This window comes from Phyllobates terribilis, unplaced genomic scaffold (genome assembly GCF_046119375.1).
Source record: "Phyllobates terribilis strain yellow unplaced genomic scaffold, ASM4611937v1 Scaffold_5__5_contigs__length_657084704, whole genome shotgun sequence".
NCBI classification, from domain to species: Eukaryota; Metazoa; Chordata; class Amphibia; order Anura; family Dendrobatidae; genus Phyllobates; species Phyllobates terribilis.
In genome coordinates, this window is record NW_027362765.1 from 443,286,506 (window position 1) to 443,299,479 (window position 12,974).

The window sequence follows — 12,974 nt, forward strand, 5'->3', positions numbered from 1 at the left end:
TTATATTCTGTATGAAGCATTATATGGGCCATTATACTGTATGGAGCAATATATAGCGCCATTATATATTGTATGGAGCAATATATGGGGCCACTAAACTGAATTAAACAATATATGGGGCCATTATATACTGTATGGAGCAACATATGGAGCCATTATTTACTGTATGGAGCAATATATGGGGCCTTTATACTGTATGGGGCAATATATGGGACCAATTATATACTGTATGGAGCAATATATGGGGCCATTGTACTGTATGGAGCAATATATGTGGCCATTATACTGTATGGAGCTATTATACAATATATGTACACTTTACCTTTTGTGTCTCCCCCATTTCCTCATAGATTGTAAGCTTGCCAGCAGGGCCCTCTCTCCTTTTGATTTGAGAAATGCTTATTCTGTATTCCTTGTATAAGTCCCCCCCTAAAATTGTAAAGTGCTGCGGAATATGTTGGCGCTATAAAAAAAAAAAATATTATTATTATTATAATATATGGGACAAATTATATACTGTATGGAGCAATATATGGGACCATTAAACTGTATTGAACAATATATGGGAGCATTATATACTGTATGTAGTAATATATGGGGCCATTATATACTGTATGGGGCCATGAAACTGTATTGAACAATATATGGGGCCATTATATATTGTATGAAGCATTATATTGGGCCATTATACTGTATGGAGCAATATATGGGGCCAATTATATACTGTATGGAGCAATATATGGTGCCATTATATACTGTATGGAGCAATATATTGGGCCATTATACTGTATGGAGCAATATATGGGGCCCATTATATATTGTATGGAGCAATATATGGGGCCATTGTACTGTATAAAGCAATATATGGGGCCCATTATTCTGTGGAGCATTAAATGGGGCCCATTATACTGTATGGAGCATTATATGGTGCCCATTATACTGTATGTATATGAAGCAATATATAGGGCCCATAATAATGTATGAAGCAATATATGGGGCCCATAATACTGCATGGCACAATATATGGGGCTCATAATACTGTATGGAGCAATATATGGGACCCATTATTCTGTATGGAGGACTATGTGGTGCCCATAATACTTTATAGAGGACTGTATGGGACCCATTATTCTGTATTGAGGAATATGTGGGACCCATTATACTGTATGGAGGACTATGTGGGACCCATTATTCTGTATGGAGGACTATGGGGACCCATTATTCTGTATGGAGGACTATGCGGGGCCCATTATACTGTATGGAGGACTATGTGGGGCCCATTATTCTGTATGGAGGACTATGGGGACCCATTATTCTGTATGGAGGACTATGCAGGGCCCATTATTCTGTATGGAGCAATATATGGGACCCATTATTTTGTATGGAGGACTATGTGGTGCCCATAATACTTTATAGAGGACAGTATGGGACCCATTATTCTGTACGGAGGAATATGTGGGACCCATTATACTGTATTGAGGACTATGTGGGGCCCATTATTCTGTATGGAGGACTATGTGGGACCCATTATTCTGTATGGAGGACTATGTGGGACCCATTCTGTATGGAGGACTATGTGGGACCCATTATACTGTATGGAGGACTATGTGGTACCCATTATTCTGTATGGAGGAATATGTGGGACCCATTATTCTGTATGGAGGACTATGTGGGACCCATTATTCTGTATGGAGGACTATGTGGGACCCATTATACTATATGGAGCACTATGTGGGACCCATAATTCTGTATGGAGGACTATGTGGGACCCATTATTCTGTATGGAGGACTATGTGGGGCCCATTATTCTGTATGGAGGACTATGTGGGGCCCATAATACTGTATGGAGCACTATGTGGAACCCATTATTCTGTATGGAGGACTATGTGGGACCCATTATTCTGTATGGAGGACTATGTGGGACCCATTATTCTGTATGGAGGACTATGTGGGACTCATTATTCTGTATGGAGGACTATGTGGTGCCCATAATACTTTATAGAGGACTGTATGGGACCCATTATTCTGTATTGAGGATTATGTGGGACCCATTATTCTGTATGGAAGACTATGTGGGACCCATTATTCTATATGGAGGACTATGTGGGACCCATTATTCTGTATGGAGGACTATATGGTGCCCATAATACTGTATGGAGGAATATGTGGGGCCCTTTATTCTGTATGGAGGATTATGTGGGACCCATTCTGTATGGAGGACTATGTGGGACCCATTATACTGTATGGAGGACTATGTGGTACCCATTATTCTGTATGGAGGAATATGTGGGACCCATTATTCTGTATGGAGGACTATGTGGGACCCATTATTCTGTATGGAGGACTATGTGGGACCCATTATACTATATGGAGCACTATGTGGGACCCATAATTCTGTATGGAGGACTATGTGGGACCCATTATTCTGTATGGAGGACTATGTGGGGCCCATTATTCTGTATGGAGGACTATGTGGGGCCCATAATACTGTATGGAGCACTATGTGGAACCCATTATTCTGTATGGAGGACTATGTGGGACCCATTATTCTGTATGGAGGACTATGTGGGACCCATTATTCTGTATGGAGGACTATGTGGGACTCATTATTCTGTATGGAGGACTATGTGGTGCCCATAATACTTTATAGAGGACTGTATGGGACCCATTATTCTGTATTGAGGAATATGTGGGACCCATTATACTGTATGGAGGACTATGTGGGGCCCATTATTGTTTATGGAGGACTATGGGGACCCATTATTCTGTATGGAGGACTATGCGGGGCCCATTATTCTGTATGGAGCAATATATGGGACCCATTATTCTGTATGGAGGACTATGTGGTGCCCATAATACTTTATAGAGGACAGTATGGGACCCATTATTCTGTATGGAGGAATATGTGGGACCCATTATACTGTATGTAGGACTATGTGGGGCCTATTATTCTGTATGGAGGACTATGTGGGACCCATTATTCTGTATGGAGCACTATGTGGGACCCATTATTCTGTATGGAGGACTATGTGGGACCCATTATTCTGTATGGAAGACTATGTGGGACCCATTATTCTATATGGAGGACTATATGGGACCCATTATTCTGTATGGAGGACTATATGGTGCCCATAATACTGTATGGAGGAATATGTGGGGCCCATTATTCTGTATGGAGGACTATGTGGGACCCATTATACTGTATGGAGGACTATGTGGTGCCCATAATACTTTATAGAGGACAGTATGGGACCCATTATTCTGTATTGAGGAATATGTGGGACCCATTATACTGTATGGAGGACTATGTGGGGCCCATTATTCTGTATGGAGGACTATGGGGACCCATTATTCTGTATGGAGGACTATGCAGGGCCCATTATTCTGTATGGAGCAATATATGGGACCCATTATTTTGTATGGAGGACTATGTGGTGCCCATAATACTTTATAGAGGACAGTATGGGACCCATTATTCTGTACGGAGGAATATGTGGGACCCATTATACTGTATTGAGGACTATGTGGGGCCCATTATTCTGTATGGAGGACTATGTGGGGCCCATTATTCTGTATGGAGGACTATGTGGGGCCCATTATTCTGTATGGAGGACTATGTGGGACCCATTATTCTGTATGGAGGACTATGTGAGACCCATTATTCTCTATGGAGGACTATGTGGGACCCATTATTCTGTATGGAAGACTATGTGGGACCCATTATTCTATATGGAGGACTATGTGGGACCCATTATTCTGTATGGAGGACTATATGGTGCCCATAATACTGTATGGAGGAATATGTGGGGCCCATTATTCTGTATGGAGGATTATGTGGGACCCATTATTCTGTATGGAGGACTATGTGGGACCCATTATACTGTATGGAGGACTATGTGGTACCCATTATTCTGTATGGAGGACTATGTGGGACCCATTATTCTGTATGGAGGACTATGTGGGACCCATTATTCTGTATGGAGGACTATGTGGTACCCATTATACTATATGGAGCACTATGTGGGACCCATAATTCTGTATGGAGGACTATGTGGGACCCATTATTCTGTATGGAGGACTATGTGGGGCCCATTATTCTGTATGGAGGACTATGTGGGGCCCATAATACTGTATGGAGCACTATGTGGAACCCATTATTCTGTATGGAGGACTATGTGGGACCCATTATTCTGTATGGAGGACTATGTGGGACCCATTATTCTGTATGGAGGACTATGTGGGACCCATTATTCTGTATGGAGGACTATGTGGTGCCCATAATACTTTATAGAGGACTGTATGGGACCCATTATTCTGTATTGAGGAATATGTGGGACCCATTATACTGTATGGAGGACTATGTGGGGCCCATTATTGTGTATGGAGGACTATGGGGACCCATTATTCTGTATGGAGGACTATGCGGGGCCCATTATTCTGTATAGAGCAATATATGGGACCCATTATTCTGTATGGAGGACTATGTGGTGCCCATAATACTTTATAGAGGACAGTATGGGACCCATTATTCTGTATGGAGGAATATGTGGGACCCATTATACTGTATGGAGGACTATGTGGGGCCCATTATTCTGTATGGAGGACTATGTGGGACCCATTATTCTGTATGGAGGACTATGTGGGACCCATTATTCTGTATGGAGGACTATGTGGGACCCATTATTCTGTATGGAATACTATGTGGGACCCATTATTCTATATGGAGTACTATGTGGAACCCATTATTCTGTATGGAGGACTATATGGTGCCCATAATACTGTATGGAGGAATATGTGGGGCCCATTATTCTGTATGGAGGACTATGTGGGACCCATTATACTGTATGGAGGATTATGTGGTACCCATTATTCTGTATGGAGGAATATGTGGGACCCATTATTCTGTATGGAGGACTATGTGGGACCCATTATTCTGTATGGAGGACTATGTGGGACCCATTATACTATATGGAGCACTATGTGGGACCCATAATTCTGTATGGAGGACTATGTGGGACCCATTATTCTGTATGGAGGACTATGTGGGGCCCATTATTCTGTATGGAGGACTATGTGGGGCCCATTATACTGTATGGAGCACTATGTGGAACCCATTATTCTGTATGGAGGACTATGTGGGACCCATTATTCTGTATGGAGGACTATGTGGGACCCATTATTCTGTATGGAGGACTATGTGCGACCCATTATTCTGTATGGAGGACTATGTGGGACCCATTATTCTGTATGGAGGACTATGTGGGACCCATTATTCTGTATGGAGGACTATGTGGGACCCATTATTCTGTATGGAGGACTATGTGGTACCCATTATACTGTATGGAGGACTATGTGGGACCTTTATTCTGTATGGAGGAATATGTGGGACCCATTATTCTGTATGGAGGACTATGTGGGACTCATTATTCTGTATGGAGGACTATGCGGGACCTATTATTCTGTATGGAGGACTGTGTGGGACCCATTATTCTGTATGGAGGACTATGTGGGACCCATTATTCTGTATGGAGGACTATGTGGGACCCTTTATTCTGTATGGAGGACTATGTGGGACCCATTATTTTGTATGGAGGACTATATGGTGCCCATAATACTGTATGGAGGACTATACTGTCTAGTCTAAAATGAAATGTCTATGTCGTGTCACTCTGTGTGACTACAGAATTTTGAATCCCCCCAAAACATGCACTGTGCGCTGCGAGGATTCGCCGATTTCTGAGCTATTGTAGAGTTTACAATAGATATCACTTATGTAATGTAAGAAGTCAGTGAAATCTTTCGCATTGTACTGTATCTATATTTTTTATCCGTGCATCATGAATCGTGGTATGTGTTAAAGGGGCCCACTGAGACGCTTTCGCCTGGGGCTCACGAAAATCTGGAGTCGGCCCTGATAGCAACAGTTAACAGCCTCCAGCCAATCAGAGGGTAGCAGCTGACATCGGCACGCACATCGCTGGCAACGACGTCACTGCCATGCGCCAGCGTGTCCGCGCCTCAAATGGATGAGGAAGAGGACGCCGCTGTACCGCCAGGTAAGGAGAAATTTTTTTTGTTTTTTTGTATGGGGCCAGGATGGGAGATCATATGGGGCCTGGGGGCAGGATGGGAGAACATATATGGCCTGGGGCCGGGATGGGACATCATATGCAGCCTGGGGGCAGCATGGAGACACATGGAGACACATGGGGCCTGGATGGGAAAACATATGGGGCCAGAAATGAGACACAATGGGGGCCAGGAATGAGACACAATGGGGGCCAGGAATGAGACACAATTGGGGCCAGGAATGAGACACGTCATTACAGGAAGGGCCAGGATGTGAAACATTATTACGGCTGTGATGTATTTTATTTTTGAGGATGCGGTTTTCAGTGAGGGGGGTCCTGTTACGATGCAGGCTGGCACTATGTCGCCTTTTTCTTCATCTGGCGTAGTGTACAAGTTAGGGAAAAATTGAGGAATGTTCTCTAGATAACTGTTATTTTCTGCAGAGACGAGTCCTGGCTGGAAGAAGTGATGGCGGTCTGTGCTGGATGAAGAAGAGAAGCGAAGATGAAGGACTTCAACTAGAGACGTCACTGGTGAGTCAGTGTGTTACCTGTACACTTACACTATATACTATATACAGGGCTCAGGGCCGGCGTCAGCACCCGGTGCACCCAGGCAAGTGCCGGGGCCCTGAGCACGCGGAGGGCCCACTCGCGGTCAGGCACCCCGCCGGGCTATGGGCGGAGGAGAGCGGTGCCAGCACTGCCCTTCTCCCCCGCTTGCTCAGGGCCCCGGCAGCCGGATACTTACCTCTCCCCGTGCCTCCGCAGATCCGCTGTCTTCCTGCTGTGCGCTCCCTGTGACTTCTCAGGTCAGAGGGTGCGGTGACGTCTTTCCACCACGCCCTCTCCTGAGCCTTCACAGGCAGCGCAGAGCAGGAAGACGCCGGCAACGCTGGAGTCAGGACCTGAACAGTGGCAGCAGGTGAGGAGGAGTGAGGTATTTTCTTTTTTTAATATATGGAGGCATGGAGCATTATATGAGGGGGTGACATCCTGCATGGGGCATTATATGGGGGGGTGACATCCTGCGTGGGGCATTATATGGGGGGGTGACATCCTGCATGGAGCATTATATGAGGGGGTGACATCCTGCATGGGACATTATATGGGGAGGGGGGTGACATCCTGCATGGGGCATTATATGGGGGGGAGAAGTGATATCCTGCATGGGGCATTATATGGGGGGGAGAAGTGATATCCTGCATGGGGCATTATATGGGGGGGAGAAGTGATATCCTGCATGGGGCATTATATGGGGGGGAGAAGTGATATTCTGCATGGGGCATTATATGGGGGGGAGTGACATTCTGCTTGGGCATTATATGGGGGGTGACATCCTGCATGGGGTAGTATATGTGGGGTGACATCCTGCATGGGGCATTATATGGGGGGGAGAAGTGATATCCTGCATGGCGCATTATATGAGGGGAGTGACAACCCGCATGGGGCAATATATGGGGGAATTGACATCCCGCTTGGGGCATTATATGGGGGGGTGACATCCTGCATGGGGCATTATATGGGGGTGACATCCTGCATGGGGAATTATAAGGTGGGAACAGTCTGCATAGGGCATTATGTGGGGGGAACAACCTGCATGGAGCATTATATGGGGACCAGTATCCTGTACGGAGCGTTTTATGGGGGCCAGTATTCTGTATGGAGCGTTATATGAGGGCCAGTATCCTGTACGGAGCGTTTTATGGGGGGCAGTATTCTGTATGGAGCATTTTATGGGGGCCAGTATTCTGTATGGAGCGTTATATGGGGGCCAGTATACTGTGTGGAGCAATTTGCTGGTTTCTGAGCTATTATGGAATTTACAATAGATATCGCTCATTTAATGTAAGAAGTGAAATCTTTGCATTGTACTGCATATATATATTTCTCTGCGGTATCTGTGCATCATGAATCGTGGTATGTGTTAAAGGGGCCCACTGAGACTTTTTCGCCCGGGGCCCACAAAAACCTGGAGCCGGCCCTGACAGGGCTCCTGTGTATAATGTCACTGGTGATCTCTGTATTACCTGTACACTATATACTATATACAGAGCTCCTGTGTATAATGTCACTGGTGATCACTGTATTACCTGCAGGGGTGGATTAGGAGTAGCCAGGGTCCAGGCAGTTTAAAAGGTGTGGGTTCCCCCAGGTACCTGATGTATCACGTGACATGCCACATGATCCCCTTTGATAGATCATGTGATAGGTCATGTGAGTAAAACGCAGGTGCTCTGGTGCAGATCTGTAGATGGAAAACGGCAGAGATAGCGGCACGCAAATTTATCTCTTACATACAGCACTATACATAACATAGCGCTATACATAATAGAGCAGGGGTGGGAGAATAATTTTCATGAGGGGCCACATGAGAAACCGTGACTGTTGTGGACGCCGAACCAATATGCTGAAATTAACTTTGGTAATTCTGATCAATATTAATATTAACATATTGATTAGAATTATTTTTTATATTAATTGTATCACTTAATATTGAGCAGAATTAAGTATGCTCACACCACCCTATCTACAGTATGAGTCCCCACAGAGCCCCCTACATGCAATATGAGCCCCCAAATAGCCCCCTCAATCAACAAACAAAGCCATCAACCTATGGGGCTCTTATACATGTAAACCATAGCAAAAAAAGATACCTTAAAAATTCTCCCTTTCATTATTTCTTTTAAAAACCCATTACATAAAAACATAAATGCACATACATTTGCACAGAAAAACAGGGATTTAAAAAAAAGAGCAGAAATGAGGGGATATAGGGACTAGTATGGCGGTATGGCGCCCCCACTCCACGTTGACTACCCCTATGTGGCCTTACCAATACTCTAACTGATCAGGCATCCTCAATCAGATAATATGTAATGAACATATATAAATATATAAAATATAGATACTAGTGGGCTGAGGGATCGATCATCAATACTGTTCAACAATCTGACCAGAAAAACCCTAACAAAGTCCAAAAGAAACACATATGATGTTCTTGTCAAACAAACAATAACCCTTCAGATCATAAATGGCCAGTCAATTAGCAGTGCAATTAAACCACAAAACATCCATATACCTCATATCACGTTTCTATGGACATGGACTAGCTATGTATGTATATATATATATATATATATATATATATATATATATATATATATACACTGCTCAAAAAAATAAAGGGAACCCTTAACAGAATATAACTCCAAGTAATTCAAACTTCTGTGAAATCAAACTGTCCACTTAGGGAGCAACACTGATTGACAATCAATTTGACATGCTGTTGTGCAAATGGAGTAGACAATAGATGGAAATTATTGGCAATTATCAAGACACCCTCAATTAAAGAGTGGTTCTTCAGATGGGGACCACAGACCACATCTCAGTACCAATGCTTTCTGGCTGTTGTTTTGGACACTTTTGAATGTTGGTTGTGCTTTCACACTCATGGTAGCATGAGACGGACTCTACAACCCACAGAAGTTGCTCAGGTAGTGCAGCTCATCCAGGATGGCACATCAATGCGAGCTGTGGCAAGAAGGTTTGCTGTGTCTGTCAGCGTAGTGTCCAGAGGCTGGAGGTCAAACCAGGGGAGGAGTCCTGAGGAGATAATTTGCATATTCCCACTGCATTTTGGGGTAAGTGAAGAGTCTCCTCGAGCTCAAAGAACACTGGATTTTGGCTGTTGGAGCTGAAAAGAGGACATCGGTAAACCAGGGGAGGAGTCCTGAGGAGATAATTTGCATATTCCCACTGCATTTTGGGGTAAGTGAAGAGTTTCTGCGAGCTCAAAGAACACTGGGTTTTGGCTGTTGGAGCTGAAAAGACGACATCGGTAAACCAGGGGAGGAGTCCTGATGAGATAATTTGCATATTCCCACTGCATTTTGGGGTAAGTGAAGAGTTTCCGCGAGCTCAAAGAACACTGGATTTTGGCTGTTGGAGCTGAAAAGAGGACATCGGTAAACCAGGGGAGGAGTCCTGATGAGATAATTTGCATATTCCCACTGCATTTTGGGGTAAGTGAAGAGTCTCCTCGAGCTCAAAGAACACTGGATTTTGGCTGTTGGAGCTGAAAAGAGGACATCGGTAAACCAGGGGAGGAGTCCTGAGGAGATAATTTGCATATTCCCACTGCATTTTGGGGTAAGAGAAGAGTCTCCGCGAGCTCAAAGAACACTGGATTTTGGCTGTTGGAGCTGAAAAGAGGACATCGGTAAACCAGGGGAGGAGTCCTGAGGAGATAATTTGCATATTCCCACTGCATTTTGGGGTAAGTGAAGAGTCTCCGCGAGCTCAAAGAACACTGGATTTTGGCTGTTGGAGCTGAAAAGAGGACATCGGTAAACCAGGGGAGGAGTGCTGAGGAGATAATTTGCATATTCCCACTGCATTTTGGGGTAAGTGAAGAGTCTCCGCGAGCTCAAAGAACACTGGATTTTGGCTGTTGGAGCTGAAAAGAGGACATCGGTAAACCAGGGGAGGAGTCCTGAGGAGATAATTTGCATATTCCCACTGCATTTTGGGGTAAGTGAAGAGTCTCCGCGAGCTCAAAGAACACTGGATTTTGGCTGTTGGAGCTGAAAAGAGGACATCGGTAAACCAGGGGAGGAGTCCTGAGGAGATAATTTGCATATTCCCACTGCATTTTGGGGTAAGTGAAGAGTCTCCGCGAGCTCAAAGAACACTGGATTTTGGCTGTTGGAGCTGAAAAGAGGACATCCGTAAACCAGGGTAGGAGTGCTGAGGAGATAATTTGCATATTCCCACTGCATTTTGGGGTAAGTGAAGAGTCTCCGCGAGCTCAAAGAACACTGGATTTTGGCTGTTGGAGCTGAAAAGAGGACATCGGTAAACCAGGGGAGGAGTCCTGAGGAGATAATTTGCATATTCCCACTGCATTTTGGGGTAAGTGAAGAGTCTCCGCGAGCTCAAAGAACACTGGATTTTGGCTGTTGGAGCTGAAAAGAGGACATCGGTAAACCGCGCGTCTGCTGGCGCGCGCATTTTGAAGCTTTTTTTTTAAGCTTTTTTCACTGTTTTCAGAACATTAACAGTAAGAACATGGAAGAGTCCAGGAGCCATTTGGTGAGCTGCATATCCTGCTACATGTTCACAGACTTGCCAGTGGAAAAGCCAAACTTCACATGCCAGAAATGCAAGCTTGTGTCCCTGTTGGAGGAAAAGTTGCGAAATCTAGAAGAGAGGTTAACTACCTTGAAAATCATTAAGGAAGGTGAAGAGTTCTTAGACGGAGCAGAATTATCTCTTCATGATTCAGAAAGAGAAGAAATTCGAACTGCACCTGAGGAAACAGAGGAATGGAAGCATGTGACCCAGAGAAGCAGGAGGATCGAGAGGCAGTCAGCACCCATACTGCTCAGGAACCAGTACCAGGCTCTCTCACAGGAGCACCATGAAGAAATACAGCAAGATAAGACTTTGCCAGCAATGAATAACCTTGTAAGCCCTCAGAATCCTCCTGGATGGAGAAAGAAGAATGTTGTGAAGAAAAAACGGAGAGTGGTGGTCATGGGGGATTCCCTGTTAAGAGGAACAGAGGCCGCTATCTGCAGACCAGACATAACCTCAAGAGAAATGTGCTGTCTTCCAGGAGCAAAAATTAAAGATGTGTCTGACAGGATATCAAGACTCTTCAGACCTACAGATCACTACCCATTCCTGCTAATACATGTGGGGACAAATGACACCGCAAGAAAGGACCTGGAAACCATCTGCAGTGACTTTGAAGACTTAGGCAAGAAAGTGAAAGAATTGGGAGCGCAGGTGGTCTTCTCATCCATCCTCCCAGTGGATGGCCATGGAACAATGAGGTGGAATAAGATTCTACAGGTGAACAACTGGCTACGTCGATGGTGCCGTCAACAAGGATTTGTATTTCTGGATCACGGAATGAATTACCTATACGATGGACTATTTGCTAGAGATGGGGTGCACCTTACGAAGACTGGAAAACATGTATTTGGAAGTCGCCTTGCTACACTCATCAGAAGAGCTTTAAACTAGAACAATGTGGGAAGGGAAGCAAAAGGCCAGAAAAAGCCATACAGCTGACAAATACTATTGAGATCTCTGCTACTGGAAGTGGAAAGGAAGAACAAAGACAAAACAATTTAAATAATAAAAATATGGGAGGAAGAGAAACCAATCACAAACTAAAATGTTTTTATACAAATGCACAAAGCATGGGCAACAAACAAGGAGAATTGGAACTACTAATGCAGGAAAAGAAATATGATGTCATTGGAATCACTGAAACTTGGTGGGACGATACACATGATTGGAATAAAAGGCTAAAAGGATACAACTTATTTGCAAGAAACAGACTTGATAAACGAGGAGGAGGTGTCGCATTGTATGTTAGAAAAGCGTATATCTGCACAGAGATTGAAGCTTCAGAGACTGGGAGTTCTGTGGAAACTGTTTGGGTAAGAATACAAGGAGAGAACAACGGAAAGGACACCATTGTAGGCATTTACTACAGGCCACCTGGGCAAGCTGAAGATATGGATGAACTCTTTATGTATCAAATGACCAAGTTCTCCAAAAAATATGACGTAGTGGTCATGGGAGATTTCAACTATCCAGACATTTGTTGGGAATCTCTCTCAAGTAAAACTAACAGGTCAAGCAAATTCTTATCCTCTCTTGCTGACAACTTTATCTTCCAAAAGGTAGGGGAGAAAACAAGGGGATCTGCTACTTTGGATCTAATCCTTATAAACAGGGAGGAAATGGTTGAGGAGGTAAAGGTGGCTGGGACCCTAGGAGGCAGCAATCATGCTATTATAGAATTTTGGATAACTAGAGGAGGAAGACATGTGAAGACTCAAACTTCAAGGTTAGATTTTAGAAAGGCAGATTTTAAGAGACTCA